Source organism: Corvus moneduloides, chromosome 4, assembly GCF_009650955.1.
Source record: "Corvus moneduloides isolate bCorMon1 chromosome 4, bCorMon1.pri, whole genome shotgun sequence".
In the NCBI taxonomy this organism is placed as follows: Eukaryota; Metazoa; Chordata; class Aves; order Passeriformes; family Corvidae; genus Corvus; species Corvus moneduloides.
In genome coordinates, this window is record NC_045479.1 from 71,515,217 (window position 1) to 71,529,804 (window position 14,588).

The following is a 14,588-nucleotide window of genomic DNA, read 5'->3' on the forward strand; positions in this document are numbered from 1 at the left end:
TTTTAATGTACTTCAACTGGGGATGCAGATTTTGGCTTGAAGGAGTGAAGAACAGATGAGAACTCAAATGGCAAAGTGCAAGGGGACAAGGCACAATTTGTTCTGACTGAAAGACAAGGTTAGAAATCTCATTTTCTGTCACAATTAATTGGGTTTTCAAAGCGAGACCTCCCAGCCCTTGTGCATTTTTCAGGTTTGATTTTCAGAGAAATTCTAGCCTTTACATTACAGTAAAACGCTGTAAAATTTTCAAATAGCTAGATTTTGTGCTAACCCTAATTCATAATCATTCTGGCCTTGCAACCGTGGTGTGAAATTCACTGAGCTAGACAGCTGGGAAGGGGGGGGTGTGAAGAGTGGGGGTGGTGTTGTGGTTTTTTATTATTATTGCACTTCTGGTGTTCAACCCTTCTACTCTATACGAAATCCATATTCAGAAGTCTGTAAGGATGAAGATGCTTTTACGTACAAGGATTTGGTCAGACTCTAAAAGCATCTGCACCTTCATTTGCAATGAATGAATCTCCCTTCAAGTTTACTTTGGTGACCAAAATGTGTGTTTCTAGCCTGTAGCCCTGACTTATGTAAAAAGTGGTGCTGCTCAAAAAATTGTTTTGTCCATGTAATGCTCTCCAAAATAATTTTTATCCCTTCAAAACCCTCTAGAAGACACCTACTGAGAAGTGCTTTCCAGTGAGACCTAAAGAAAACTGCCTGAGCTCACAGTACTGGAACAAAACTAAACCTCAAATAAAATTCTAGGAAAGAACCACCAGCTTTTCACGTAAACTTGTGGTGAGTTTTCACTGAAGCCCTCAACTCTGCCTACCCATGGCTAAATGTCATACTTCATTTCCTATCCTAAATCAGCCATAACAGCAAGATGGTTTTGCTCCGTCATTTTCAGACCTCATTAAAATCCAAAACTAAGCATAATTCTGGATAGTGGAACTTGGCTGTGGACTGGATAAAAAAATCCCCAACATTGAGACAATCTAAGAAATTTAGCCTCTTTTTTTCTTCCTAAATGGGCCTTGGGCGCAGCTCTTCACCAAAAACATGGTTTTATTTTTTCACATGCTCTTGATCTATGCTGGATCAACATCATGAGGTGTGCAAATTTTAAACAGAATTATTTAGGTTGGAAAACCCCTCTAAAATCACCAAGTCCAACCATTAACCCAGCACTGCCAAGGCCACCATTAACCCATGTCCCCAAGTGCCACATCTTTTAAATCCCTCCAGGGATAGCGACTCCACCACTGCCACTGGCAGCCTGTGCCAGGGCCTGGCAATCCTTTTGGTGAACAAGTTTTTACTAAAATCCAAATTGAACCTCTGCTGATGAAACTTGAGGCCACTTCCTCCTGTCCTATCACCGGGAAAAGACAAACACAACCCACCTACAACTGCTTTGTAAGACAAGTACATCAGAAAGTCAAACTCTGGATCAGTTTCTTATGCAACTATCAGTCAACTTTTAATTATTTCCCCCCACCAAAATCTTCTATTCTTAACAATTCTTTAAAGGCCACTACCCCCCACGCACGCCATGAACTATGAAAAGCAACACTGGGCTGTTTCATGGATCACCTCCCAAGGTATCATGCTCCAAAGCACACGACGTCATTGTATTTCTGCCTCTGTAATATTGTCTTTAGGCAGCTACAAGTTGTCTCAGTGAGAAAACACTATCTTGTGCATGTCCTATTAAGAGGGATTAATCTGTTCAACACCTGATGATTCACTCACCCACACATTAGAAGTCCACACAAAAATGACTCATTCTGTCTGTAAGAATATTCACCTGGGATACCCAAGTCCCCTCATCTTTTCCAGAGCTGGTAACAGCTTTTTCATGCAAAGGTGGTAGATGGCAGCTTCCCTATTAAAGCACAGGTGACATGAGGAGCAACAGACGTGGGACTGGGCCCTAGAAATTTTATAAACAATCCACATAATAAAAATACTTGAGAGTTAAGTTTTTAGATAACTGAAGCATTGGCAGAGGAAACAGTAACACTCCATAGCGAGACAGTGGTTGAAGGCAACAACTGATTTTAATCCTAACAAATCAACGTCACCCAGATGTGAAGGAATTCAGGCTACTCCTCCATGACTTGGACACTTTCTCCCAGAACAGGGCTCGGGAGCAGCCGTACTGAATCACCCTGGTAGGGATGGCCAGTGCAGGGCAAAACCACATGAAGGGCTTGGCTGATGACATCAGCTCAGTGTTCGTGCAACAAATCAAGCTGAGTTCTAGGCTAGAACTTCATGTCCAGTTCTGATACCCATGCTGCGGAGACGCCAAAGGACTGGCAAGTGTTCAGGGAAGAGCTCGGAAAACAGTGGGTCTGGCTGGGATACAGACTCCGTGATGCCAGGCCAAACCTCTCCTTCATTAGGGAGATGAGTCCCTGACCTTGTTTTCATAGGTACTTTGTGAATACAACAAATAACAAACAGCCCTGTGATCCTTGCAGAGAACGGCACAGCAAGATATTACAGCTGGAAGCCAAACAAGCTCGACGTTGAACTAACGTGTCACTTTCTAGCAACAGCACTGCTAAATATTTATCAGGACTTGGTGCTTTAGGATGGCAGAGCTTCTAACAGCACTCCTAGATGCTCTTCTGAGGAAGAATTCTCATCTTCTTTCACAGCAAACCAGAGAGGCTTGATAGAGAGACATGAATCTAGAAGTTCCATGGAATCACAGAATAGTTTGGGATGGACGGGACCTTAAAGACCATCCAGTTCCAACCCCCTGCCACAGGCAGGCACACCTTCCACTAGACCAGGTTGCTCTAAGCCCCACCCAACGTGATCCTGAAAAACTCCAGGGATGGGGCAGCCACAGCTTCTCTGGGCAACCTGCTCCAGTGCCTCACTACCCTCACAGCCAAGAATTTCTGCCTAATATCCAAACTAAATCTACTCTCTTTCAGCTTTAATCCGTTCCTCTTCTCCTAACGCTGCCTGCCTTTTATTAAAAACCAGATATGAAATCCCTGAGTTAGTACTGAAGTTAATTTTCATGTTTAATTTTGTTACTGCTATGTAATGCCTACTGCTTTATATTTGTCTCAAGATCAAATTGTGTTCCTTTGTCTGGAAATAAGCATTTCTAAGATAGTTTCTCCTTGGTAAAATTATCTGCAAAAATACAGGCATGGAAAATACCTGATTTACTATTTTTCTTGCACCTCATTACTTCAAGAAATAACACGGAAAACCAAGAGAGAAAAGCAAGAGAATATAGGACCTTAATTTAGAGGAGAAGTAAATGGTAACTCTGATTGTGTATTATTAGAATATGATGAGAATTTATGCAAGAGGACACTAGTTTAGCCAGAAAAGCACTTAACAGAAGTGACTAAAGACATGCTTGCTGCTTGCATGACACAGCTCCCACTTTCCAGCCCTTATATCATCCAAACACATTTTATTGCCACCCCTCCTGCAACTCCTGAACCTGAATTTTTGACTGAAGTTTAGACAGTACTTGGAGGCACCAAAGTGCACAGCACACCCAGTTCAGTAACCCAGGAGAAGATAAGACTTTTAAATGTACTTGTTCTTCCAACACCTTGAATTTTGAGAGGAAAGGGGAACGAAGAGAACAAACTGGCCAACACCACAAATGAGCCCTGAGAAATGAGAAACACAAAAATAAAGGAAGGAATATTGTTTCCTGACACAAGAAATGAAGTACACATATTCTGTACTCTTACTTACTTCTAATTCTGTATTAAAAAAAAAAAAAAAAAATTAAACCGAATAAGGAATAATTGACTCATTTTTAATCCTGAAAATTCCCAAATCAGTGGATTCCTGTGTCAGACTATCTGTGTCCTCAAGAAGATAATGGAATATGCCAATTTCTAACCCACTTAAGAATCAGGAAATTCACACAGCAGGTAACACTAACAAGCCACCATTTTCACTTTATACTGGGGGGGGGGGGGTGGAAATCAATCAAGCCCTCTCTATTGAATATAGTTAAGAGTTCTGAAAAGAGTGGATAAGATAAGCCACACTGCTCTAAAAGAAAAAAGCAGGTCAAGTCCTTCCCTGGCTTGCCCCACTAGAATTACAGACCTTGAACGTGGAGAAAACAAATAATAAACCTCTTGACAGCAGTAAGAAATCAGGGCAACCTCCTCCACACCGCCCTGTGCTGGGGGCTGCACACACAAACCACATCCTAAACAGCACCAGCTCTGCTCCTGATGCCACGAGGCAACAGCTCCTCACCTTCTCCTCACACTTCCACTGTATTGCAATTTAATATTCTGCAAAAGCAAATACACTGCGTTTGTGTAATAATTGCCATTCACTCCATGGGATGTGGAGTTTTAACTCCTTAAGGACGGAATCCTAGCAAAATCAACGTATTCCAGGAGCTTGGAACACTAGTATTTCTGGGGAATTTATCACTGAAGTATTTAGCACAGTGGTTTTAAATCTTCTAATTTTACGAGGAGATTCGAACTGCTCAGCATTTTTCTTAAAATTCTTGTTCCCAGAATTACCAAGTTACATAAGAATCTCAGATGCCAATAATGAAACTTTTTCTAGTCTCCAAGGTAGCACAGAAACGCCAGAAATTTGTCTGACATTCCTCCCTCTTCCAAAAAAAACCCAGCAAGCACGTAAAAAGAACTCAAAGTGTTATTTATGAAGTCTCATTAATTATCAATTATTGAAATACTAGTAGCCCAATTGTTCCTGAATACTTGGTCAGGAATGTTGTTGATAATTTCCATGATTTCCTGTCCGGTCTTCTTTATCCAGGGAAAGAAAGAGAAGAAAGAAAAAGAGAAGAAGAAGAAAGAAAAAGAAGAAAAAAGAAAAAGAAGAAGAAAAAAGAAAAAGAACTGGTTTGCATCACAGTTTTCCAGCCTTTTTTAGATTACAAGTACCTGATGTTTTTATTAAAATAAATATCTATGGCTTTAATAAAACACATGAATTAAACTAAGTTGTTTCCTCCCAGTATCACGGCATCAACCACTATGGGATCAGCATTTGGAATAAAATCAGCAGGAGCACTTCCCCATCAATGACAGCAACATACAGCTCTCTTAATTTATTTCTCATTATTATTCATCATTACTCTGGCTCAAAACAACTTTCAGGAGAGGAGTAGCTGGGAAACTTTGCATTTTTCCTTAGCAAATATCTATGTAAAACATAAAAATGCATCTAAACTATCTGTTCCCAATTAGGAAGCCTGTTTATATGGTCCACAAATTCTCCTAAAATACACAAGTAGATTTTAGAAGATTAACACACACATTAAGAAGTCCAAATCCTAGCTAACACTTAAATATCAGTGCCTTAAAGCTATTTTAAGTAAAGAGCAGCAGTAGAGACAAGTGTGAAACTATTGCTACAGGTCTGGAAGCTACCAAATATCTGGATTAGTCCCACGGAGCAGGGTAGCTGGATGTCCAATGCAGTATCCAAGCTTCTTGAGCTGCTTACAAAATTTCCCTTATGTCTTTATTTGCTACAGGTGGAGCACTGGCACCAAGTCACCTGTGCCTGCCCCTAGATCAGGACAAGAAATTGGAAAAATTTATTTTCTCTCCCTCTCAAACTCTTCATCCCTGTTTCAGACCCAAAGCCTCCAAAATGTTTTGCACAGGCATGTTGTAAAACTAACTTTAGGTGTTTAATAGAGTGAAAAAGGGAACCATTTTGGATCCCTCTGCAGAACGAAAGCCTCAAACTGCAGCTCTGTTCATTTGTATTTTAATCCAGTCCGTGTGCTGGTATTCCAGCAGCATATGGCAGTGTGTATTTCAGTTGGAAGAGCTTCAAGGAGGAGAAGCAGCATCATTCTAAAAAACTGCTTATATACCAAATCAAGTCTTTTTTTTTTTTCAAGTGAGTTTCACTTCAATCTTTAGGATGCTCATCCTCTTCTACCAACACAAAAACCCTCCACATCCAGCACCAAGTTTCCTTTGCCCAATTATCTTTAGACCGTTCTCTGCTTTTTATGGCAGAACACCAAGAAATAACAACTATGAAGGAAGCTTAAGTTCCCTCTTTAGAACCACGATGATAGAAAGAAGATAAGATCTTACTACTTGCTGTTTGGAATTATTCCAGCAATTAGGAGACTCTGGATAAATCTCATCTCACTTTAAAAAAAAGCAGACACCCAGGTGAGATTAATCTTAATCCAACAGGATTACATGGTGAAACCCTCAGTTCCAGGGGAACCAGGGCTCTGAAAACCTGCAGAAGAGATGGTATTTGCATTACAAATCTGAGCAGGAGTTACCGTAAACCAGTCACATGTTGTACCACTGCCAACACCTCAGCAGAGTTTGAAATCCCACATCAAGTGTCTAAAATAGACAACACCAGAAACATCATGCCTGAAGTAGCCTTAGGACCTTACAGAAGGTGAAAATAGACAACTTGAAGGAAACAAACGCTCTGAAGAAACACCAACCTGATTATTCACTGATTCCTGAGGAGTCCTGCCCACCCTTAAGGCAGTGCAGAGGTTTCTTCAGGCCTTGCTACCAACAAATCAGTGATTTCATCAAGATTTCTGCCTGTTCAAGGACTGTGGGGTCCTTTCCTTTAGAAGTGCTCAGCAACTGAACTACAAGGTACTATATCCCAAAGAAGCTGAATCATCCCCCTGCAAACTGGATGTGAACCCTTGTTTCAAACCAGTTATCCCAAGTACTCCGTACAGCCCCCATCTGTGGAGCAGACAACTCCTCCAGTGAGTATTCTCCCAAACCACAAGAATTTTGTGTTAATTTTCCTTAATTCTTGGCAGACATTAACCGAAAACACCCCTCATCCTCTCCGTCCTGACACCATTCCTGAACATTTGCATTCAATCCACACTTATTTGATGGGAAAAAACAAACACCAAGCTCTTGAAGCATCCTTCTGTCCTCCAAAAAAATATTGTCTTTACCCAAATTAACATAACAAGGGATCAGCAAATGCCACTGGTGAAGCAAGCACCTGCTCCAAGGTTTGGTGGGCAGAAGAGCTTTTCAAACCTGCTAGAAACTGAGATCAGCTACCACTCAGCTGGAAGAAACCCCAGCCCTACATTATGTAATCTACATAGTTTTTAGACCAGTCTGCATTCTTGCAGAGCCCAAAACTGAGGAAGCTACAGACAGAACAAAAGAGAACAGAAAAAGTTCATTAACCTCAGCCCAGAGGCTGCTGAAGAGTCTGTATTTGCACACTGAGGCAGGACTGCCCACTCACCCACACAAACCTTAGCACTGCAATCTCATAATATCAAGGGTAAAGCACCACAAAATTTCCAGCGAGTCAGATCAGTCCTTTATTTGGATGAACAGCCACTAACAACTAATATGCTAAAAGATCCTCTTCAGGGCTGGCTTTGGGTTTTTCTTTTCTTGGTAGTGTGTGAATAAGTGCAGACACAAACTCATCTTAAAAATTCAAAAACAGCTCAACTGGTGCTGCCACTGACCATATGGAACGAACAGAAAGTGGTAACACCCAAATACAATCTGACCTTTAAAGACAGATTCATCTCACCCAGTTTCTTCTGTTGAGTATGTTGGGGTTTTCCTCATTTCACAGAATCACAGAATGGTTTCAGTTGGAAGGGACCTTAAAGCCCATCCAGTTCCAACCCTCTGCCATGGGCAGGGACACCTTCCACTATCCCAGGTTCCATCCAACCAGGGATCCAGGAGTAGCCACAACTTCTCTGGGCAACCTGTGCCAGGGCCTCCTCACTCTCACAGGGAAGAATTTCTTCCCAATATCTAATCTAAACCTGCTCTCTTTCAGTTTGAAGCCATTCCCCCTTTTCCTGTCACCGTATGCTTTTGTAAATAGTCTCTGAAATGGAATTTATACTGCTGGAAATACAGTCTCTGAGTACATCTCCAAGTTGCAAACTTTTCACTTATTTATCTAAGAATGAGGAGAAACAGGTGAAATTATCAAGCTCCCAAGTCAAACCAAGCTGTTCCTTGCAATCAGCATAATTTTATTACATCCTTGTATTTGATTTAAAATTCCACTCTCATTTCATCCCTTTAGGTCACCCACCAAACTGTAACTTCTTTTCACCCAGAGAGACTCTGCAAGCCTTCTCCTTGCTTTTAATCAAGCATCAAATTGCTCTTTCTTAACCATCATAGTGACAGAAAAAACTTTCTAAATGGGAAAACATTCACCAGTTCAAAACACTGAAATAACAGGGTGGGATTTTATTCACTGAATTTCAAATGCCTGCACTCACTAGAGCTCAGGGAACGCGGACAGCAGCTCATCTGACCACACAGAGATGCTGGCAGGATAAATCAAACTGCTCATTCCACTTCACTGGCTGGGGCAGCATCCTCCAATTATTCCAGCAGGATGAGAACCACAACAAGGACAAATTTTCTGGTAAAAACTTTCTCATGTTGTTTTGTCTGACATGAGTATCTCAAAGTGCATGGACGCCCATGAAGCTCAAAACTTCTTCCTTCCAAAAAGAGCACATTAAGGGAGAAAAGACACAAACCCAAGTTCAGCAGGATAGAGAGACTTCCCAGTTCCAGACAATGCCCCATGCCTGGAAGTGTCCAAGGCCAGGCTTGGAGCAACCAGGTCTAGTGGAAAGTGGCCCCGCCTATGTCGGGCCTGGAACTGGATGGGCTTTAAGGTCCCTTCCAACCAAAACCACTCTGTGGGTCTGAAACTTCCCAGCCCCATGAAGGTACCCGACAGTTGTCAGCATCAAACATCACCTCTTGAAATTAAAGTGGCCAAACTGTAGGATTTTGGAGACAGATGAATTCTAGGTATAGTCACTGTGATGCAAACACTGCCTTTTTAAGACACCATTAATTAGCACTCCTTCAAACAACTCTGAAAACACAGCAGAGGCAAGACTTGACCCAGTCCTGACCTGTGTACAGGATCTTCACTGCTGAAGAGTGGCTGCATTACTGATTACAAAGCACTCAAGTTCAGTACTTGAAACAGTAGTTTTCTCTATTTTTAGCTGTGCAACTAAAAAAAAAAATCCCCACTTGAGCATGAGGGTTGGACCAGATGACCTTAGTCAGGTCCTCAATAACCTCAAGCATTCTGTCATGAAAAAACACGGAAACTACTTTAAAGAAAACTAAAATGAACAGGCAAAAAGGTGAAGCTATTAAGGAGGTGACAGCTTGCTAAAGACCCCATACTGCATACGGAAGAACAGAGTAAGTGCAACTTAAAACAAAACAAAGAACAAGATTAAGAAAGTGTTCAAAAGCATGTCCTTCAGAAAGAGAAGTCATACTGTGATTCCAGGAAAGAAATGAACACTTTAACAAACTAAATGCAAAATTCTAAGATTAAAAAAAAAAAAAAAGCCACTGAGAACTGATGTGCTAAGAGGAAATTTTATCAAATAGACCAGAAGGGTGAAGCTTATAAGAAAGTCTGCTCGGCCAGTAGGCGACAAAAGACAAAAGGCTCAACAGGACAAAGCTGTGGGGAAGGGGAAAAAACCTCAGAAATACTTGTTTGCCACACGAAAACCCAAATGAACTCACTGTTCAGTATGTAACAGTTATGGGAACTTCCACCTCTGGCGCCTGCCTGCAGAGAGAACCAGGAAAGAGAATCCTCTCCGGGAAGCTGAGCATTGCTCACTGCCAAAGCCTACCAGGAATTACACAGCCAGGAGCACGTGGACGCAGCCAGATTTCTAAGGAAACCAAATTATTAAAAATACCAACTGATGGACTGCAATCTGCAGGTCACAGACAGCAGGGCTCTGAAAGAGCTCCGTGGATATTGGGAGCCCCTAAAAATTACCAACTTCTCCAGAAGATCCTGAAGAAAACTCTGGTGTAGGAAGGAGGAAGGTCTCATTAATCAACAGTTAATTTACATGCAGAGAACATACCCCTTACACACGCACATAAAATCCTACACAGGTCTGGAGTTAGACCTCTCTCATTTAACTGAACAATAAATTATGCTGAAAAGGACACACTGTGAGGTCACAGGTCTAATACAGATAAACCAGTAAGTGCATCAAAGCAGTTATCCTCAATCTTTTCTTCCAGCTAGTTATTATACAGTGTGACTGGGAGAGAAAACAGAAGATGAAATTCAAGTAGATTAATTCCAAGGCCCTGTATATAGAAAAAGCAGCCAACTACACACAGAAAATGAGGGGTTCTAAATTAGTTTTTTTCCTGATTAGGAGAGACCTTGAAGTCACTGTAGATAGCTTCGTGAAAATACAGTTTTCACAGGGGTTGGTAACAGGAGCAGTGAAAAGCAAACAGAATTTCAGGAATAATTAGGAAGAAACAGAGGTGGTAAGAGGAAGCAGCAGTGGGACACTGGGACACTGCACTCATGGGCAACACATTCATGTCCTCAACTCTCCACTTCCCTAAGCTGCAGCTGCAGGACACCACTGGAAAAATTAGACGTCCTTTAGATCTGGCCCAGTTTTATATTAGATGTTTGCTATGTTAATGTCAGAAAACAAGAGCAAGTAACAGTTCTACTGCTCAGGCAACTTCCTACACTTAATCATCTACCACAAGCATGTATTTATGATTGTGGAGATCTATTCTGTAGCCTAATTTCCCTTACTTAATCGAATTTTCTGTTTACTGGTAATGCAGAGAGTGAAAAACCAGCACGTTCCAACCAAGCTGGTTTTCAGACTGAAAACTCAGAAGATGAAAAAAGTTGTGAACAAAGCAGGTGTGGACCTTTTAAACATTAAACATCATCCTCAGTCATCCAGAAAGGTGAATCCCTTGCCCACCCTATCTTTCGAAGGTGAAATTACAAACAGGCAGCACTGGAACACGCTGCCCAGGGAAGTGGTGGAGTCAAAAAATGCGTGGATATGGCACGTGAGGATATGGTTTAGTGGTGAACATGGTGGTGGTTGAGGGCAGAACTTGGTGACCTTAGAGGTCTTTTCCAAACGGTTCTGTGATGAAGAATGACATTGTATCTTACCTATTATTATCCATTCCTATAAAGTATTTTACAGTGACTCCACATTTGCAAGTGTACCAAAACAGCACAGTGATTTTACCACAAATTCAGCTGTGCCACGTGCAGAAGCGGGCAAACCCACTCTGCTTTTGGCAGGACTTGGTGCCATTTCAGCTCTTCTTTCCACAGGGATCTGAGCTGGGATCTGTTCCCAGCACTGTTCAATGAATTCATAAATGACATTAAAGGGGCTCAACAGTGAGATGACAACATCTGCTGATGATAGTAAAGTTATTCACAGTAGCAAAGGCAGTAAATAAGTAGGAAAAACCAAAAAGAAATGTGTGCAGATTACTCACTGGACATTAAAATGCATAAATGAAATTCAGGAGTGAAATTCATGAGGAATCTCAATCAAATTAAGTGTGAAGTAGGATGACTGGAGGTGGGGAAAGCGGCCCTACTTCACGTGCAGGTCAGCAGGCTTTGAACTGACTCAACACCTGTAGCAGGCTGAGCTCTAGCTGAATTATGATTGTAATGAAAATAGTTACGTATGAATTATTTAAGTCTTTTCCAGTGCAAGAAGTGGATTTTAAATGAAGCTCAGGCTCAACAGTTAACAATAGAATATGGTTCCTCACTGAACAGGCTGACGTGTTAGTTAAGCTGGAGAACCACAGAGCTTTAGACTTCCGAGTACTTCTCATTAATGAATTCCAAAAGCCAAGTCCAGTAAACACTGCAAAAAAAAAGACATCCAGCTCAGTCAATCCACATACTACAGACGTCTGGAGAATGAACAGTGTGCAGAAGGAGGATCCTATGCTCATTCTGTTGCTGTGCTCCTCAATAACCCACCTGGGGCCACTGCTGAAGACAAATCACTGCTCTAGATGAGTGTGTTACAAGAGCTCCTTTTCTACCCTAACCCTCACTGCCTCTCTGCAAGCTGTCAGACCTTCTTATTCTATTCTGGACTTTTTGTGTTGTCTATCAGGGAAAATCATCTGAACTATGCTGGAAAAGCATATCCAAAATGCCCAGCAGGAGCAGGTGGAGGGGAGAAAGGCATCTGGTGCCTAAGCATAAGGTCTGTCACCTTGTAGATAATTCTGTTTGCATTAAAGTTGTGATGCAGCTTTGCTCCCCATAAAGCATCCATCCATCGAAGTGCAGCAGAACAGTTCCCTCCTTCTGAAAGCAAAAGCAAGCCTAGGCAAAAGGGTCCATTCATTATTTGAGTTCCCTTTTCCACAAAAGTGACTTGAGCTTATTGCTCTTATCCTGAATTTCCCCTGTATTTCCACTGTAAGCACTTCTTTCTAGAAGGAAAAACTCCCTTTGAAAAATCCCAACCTGAAAAATCACCTGAATTTCCAAGCAACAAGATGAAAGTCCTACCTATTCTAGGAAACAGTCCCAATTCATTTAACAAAATTAATGGGTATTTTAATGACACTTTTAGACTACCACACAGTAACTGACTCTTGATACAGTTGTTCTGACGGTATAAAAACAGGAGAATATTAACCACTGTATCAAAATAATCTTTGAAACAATTACCATATCACTATTTCCCATTTTTTTCCTCTCAAAAAGACATCAAGTTACCCCAACATGGAGCATAACATCAATCTTCTGCCACAGAAAGAGAATTAGAAAGATAATTTTACTCTTCTGGGTGCATATAGCACTAATACTAATTAGCCAAGGCTAATTCTAATAGCCAAGGCTACAGGAACAACTTGTATGTCGACAGGTACTGAATCACTTTAAGAGATTAAAATTACTGAACCAATCAATACTTCTAGCCTTTTACTCCCTTCAGTTCTGTAAAACTTCCCAGAGATAAAGATTATTAAAACATAACCTATATTCAGAACATCAAAAATCAATTCTGCCTGTATTTTCTTTCACACAGCCCAGCTGCCTAAATTTAGCATGGATGTTTTTATTTCTACTACAAACTATGTTAACAAACTCCATGGGGCTCTTCACTACCCTGGATACTGAACCACAGGCTTGCAGATGAAGGTTGGAAAAACTGACAGGGCCAAATGTACAAGTTGGGAAGAGGAGGATGAGCAAGGGGGTTGTACCAGTAATCAAATGCAACTCCACTTAGCTCTGGAAGGTCTGGAGTAGGAATGGAATACAGAGAAACAAGCACGGATGAATGAATTTGATATACAAATGTATCTAACTGCACACTTGAAGTTCCTGAAAGGTCTGCCACCTAGGCTAAATCAGCTGTCCAGGCTGAACTCTCCATGGAAAAGATGGATTCCTTTCTAGAGGCACCTTTTTAGAGACAAGTCATCCCCTTCAAGGGGGTGTGGAATAGGAACTTACAGGAAGTTGTTCATCCTACCTGCTGTTCACCACCAGCTTCAGCACTACCTGGACATGTAAGCTTCATGAGAAAAACCTCACCCACAGCATTTGAGATAGAACAGAAAAATGGAGGTATTTGTATGTATTTGGGATGTTTTGTAGGAGCATCCAAGCTGACGCTTCTCTGTGTACACTCCTGGGAATCCTGAGTTACTGTACCTGATTGCTATTATATTAGGTTTCCACAAATACACCCATACACTCATTTACAAGCATCCAATTCCATCTCTGAGAGTTATTTATGCTGCTTGGAAAGATCAAGGATCTGGATCCCCACACACCAACTACCTTCACTCTACTTGCAGAGTGTCTCAATTCCATATCCCCCTCACTGTGCCTGGCGCAGACACTTTGCCAGCACACCCCTTCCACATGTGAAAACAGCATTTGCCTGAAAACCCCACTTTCCTCAGCTCCACACTGAAAGGAATGAACAGGCTGAAGAATTACTTCACAAAGAAAACCACTTTGGCATTTAAGATGTGGTGACAACAAACCAATGAACAGGAAATCAAGTATTAGGGTGAAAAACTGCAGCTGTGCTCAGTTGGTACCTGCAAGTATTTGCTGCTGAAATGAGGTAACATCTGTAACAGGTGACAGCAGTTACAGGATAGATTCTATTTGTATTCCCTCAGATCACAGAGCTGCCACCACACAATTCTTATTTCTCCTTGGACCCACCGTATCTAAAAAATAATGATCCTCTTGTGCTGTGGAAGGGATGGAATGTGAAATCCCATCCACATCCCAACAGAATCCCACAAACATTTTGGCAGGAAAAATTTATTATGTAAAGCCCAGATGGCATCCCAAATATTTCTACTTCAAAATTTAGAACTCCTTTTTTTTTTTTTTCCTTAAAATAAATTACACAAAAGCATCACGCCTAAAATTAACTGTACAAGAGCATCAGGCAAGGTAACCAGACTTAACTGAGCAGTTATTTGGACTATGGGAAGAATGGGAATGTGGTTTTTCTCCATTTAACTCCATTGTCAGAAATGAATAATATTTCTCTATTCAACTATATTTGAATGACTGGCAGAGAAGGAAGATATAATAAGCAGATACATCCAGTAACATATAATACTTGGAGAAGAATTTTTCCAGTTATCCGAAGCCTAACACCTTTGCCCTCAACTTCTGCAGCGACATTTCAAACTTTCAGAATGAAAGTTGCCACTTTTTGTTATTCTAACAGG

At 41.2% G+C, this 14,588-nt stretch overlaps 1 long non-coding RNA gene across 1 annotated transcript in view; it reads right to left on the reverse strand.

Moving 5' to 3' along the window:
• LOC116443372 overlaps nt 1-14,588 on the reverse strand; it is a 76,920-nt gene that overhangs the window by 26,192 nt on the left and 36,140 nt on the right. The gene's annotated exons all lie outside the window — the stretch shown is intronic.